The 2253-nt window shown below is 45.3% G+C and overlaps 1 protein-coding gene across 1 annotated transcript in view; it reads left to right on the plus strand.

Annotated features, from left to right (window-relative positions):
* Nucleotides 1–2253, plus strand: part of LOC106808298 (glycine-rich cell wall structural protein-like) — a gene marked incomplete at its 3' end in the record, with an annotated part of 8229 nt that overhangs the window by 1108 nt on the left and 4868 nt on the right. The window lies entirely within an intron of this gene.

Raw genomic sequence — 2253 nt, forward strand, 5'->3', positions numbered from 1 at the left:
TTCTTCTGGTCTTCTCCGGCTTCGAGTAACATCGTAGAAACAGAGAAATATGCGAAGGAGAGTACTGCGACTTTAGCTCGAAGAGAATTGCAGAGCCACCTCTCACAAATTTATTTAGAGAATAACGAGATAAACCATAAGGTAAACACTCTTATCAGAACTGACAGTTAAGGAGAAGAGACACGCTCTCCGTCATAGAGAGAGTGACCGTCATGAATGCTTACAAGAGGAGGGACATGATACACTGCAGCCAGGACCTAGAGCAAACTAGAGGAGACAAGGAGAGGGGAGAAAGGAGGGGCGAGGAGAGCCGAGAGGAGGGCGAGAGATGAAGAGAGGAGAGAAGAGGAGCCAGAAGAGCGAGGGGAGATGAAGAGAGGAAGAAGAAGGCGAGAGGACGCGAGAGCGAGACGAGGAGATGGAGAAGCGAAGGACGAGAGAGAGGAGAGCGAGAAGCTACACCAAAGTCTAGAGTTACAGGAAAATAACAAAGTAATAACCAAGGAGTAAAGATAAAATATATATAGAGAAAAGCCGCCCGACATCGAGGAACCCGTCTGGGGATTCGCTGACGTCGACAGCGTCTACACCGGAAACTAAACGACGACAGCGACGATGACGACAGCATTCCCACGTTAATGACCCGGATGTTGAGATTTAGTGGAATGAGATTAAGAGAAATCCGAGGTTTCGTTTTGCAGCGAATTCAATCACAGCTAATGATAGAGATAGATCTGGCAATTACACACGACGGAGATGAGAATAAACAGGCAGCGCAATTGGAAGAGGAGAGCGCGTCTAGGCGCATGATCGAAAAACGTATTTACTATCATAGGGCAACCAAGTGAATGCGGGCAGAGACGTATGTTTTGGATACGGATATATTAGCAGACGACAGGAGATAAAAGCTTCTAACGCATTTATATAAACGTAGCTCTTAGGAGGTGAAGCGAGAAAATCGGGGAAGGGCAGGTCAGGTAGTCCCCAACAATGCCGCATTGTAGGAACATTTAAGTGTATGAGGAGACAGCACCGCTGTGGAAGTGAACTAGGTGCGATTGGATAAGGTAGGACTCTTGGCGCTATAGTGCGAAAATAGTTTATAGTTTCATTCATTTGTAATAGAAATATGATGGTCTTGTCTTGTGTCACAATTGCTTATACACATGATATTCATGTTGCTGTAAATATATTTTCATCTTGTACAATTACGGCTCACTCCTTGAAGTTTGAGGAATAAAACGAAAGCCTATTCGTGAATTCGATACGTTTGTTGTTGAGCACTGGTTTATAGAGAAGATCAGCGAATCGTCTGCTATGACTCACGTACAATTTACATAATATATAATGTAATACAATCACAAAAGCGTGATGGTAGGTAGCAATATGCAGATAACATTGTTACGCAACCACGCCACTAATCTCTATAATATAATAATAATATAATATATAATATAATAATGATTATATTATAGAGATCAGTGAACCCACGCACGCACGCTCGTACATAAACGCACACGAGCATGCGCACGCGCACGAACATTGTCAAATGCGCATGCACGCGTCTACGTTTATGCCCACGGACTCACGCACGCCCCTCACACACATACACATGTATAGACATACTAACACACGTACATACACCCTCTCTGTCTCACACTCACAAGCACACGAACACGCGCGTTCACGCATACACTACATGCTCGCACGCTCGCACCAAGACGCACATATGCACATGTACACACCAACGCGCGCTCAAACGAGAGCGTGCACGAACACGCCTATATATGATCAGCACTGGACACGCGTAAATTTTGTATCGCATGCACCTAGTGCTGGCGACGTGCTCTCTAGAAAAATTTCAGAAATTCAGCGAAATACTGCTTCCTTCGGCGACTCTATAGGGCGTCCAGTAAACTCCGTTTTCTGCGTTTTGGCTATATATATGTAGTGAGGAATATATCTCTAACGTAGACAGTAGACGTAACAGTTGAGTAAGCGGTGGCAAATACGGTTTTATTATGGACACTGATGAACAGCACCGTCGAAACAGTGTGCATGTACTCGTTAGAGGATGCCCGCGTCTCTCCCGTTTCTACCAAAACCCGTCTTTTTTAAACCGTCCGCATCCTCGTCGCGACCTATTTAGCCTTCAACTAATTTAGGGCGCGGGTCGTCGATATAACGACCAGTTGCGACTAACGTAAAAAGGAACGCCGACCACCGTCGACGTTGCCCGCTTAATGATGGCCG

The sequence above is a fragment of the Priapulus caudatus genome, unplaced genomic scaffold, assembly GCF_000485595.1.
Source record: "Priapulus caudatus unplaced genomic scaffold, Priapulus_caudatus-5.0.1 Scaffold266, whole genome shotgun sequence".
In the NCBI taxonomy this organism is placed as follows: Eukaryota; Metazoa; Priapulida; class Priapulimorpha; order Priapulimorphida; family Priapulidae; genus Priapulus; species Priapulus caudatus.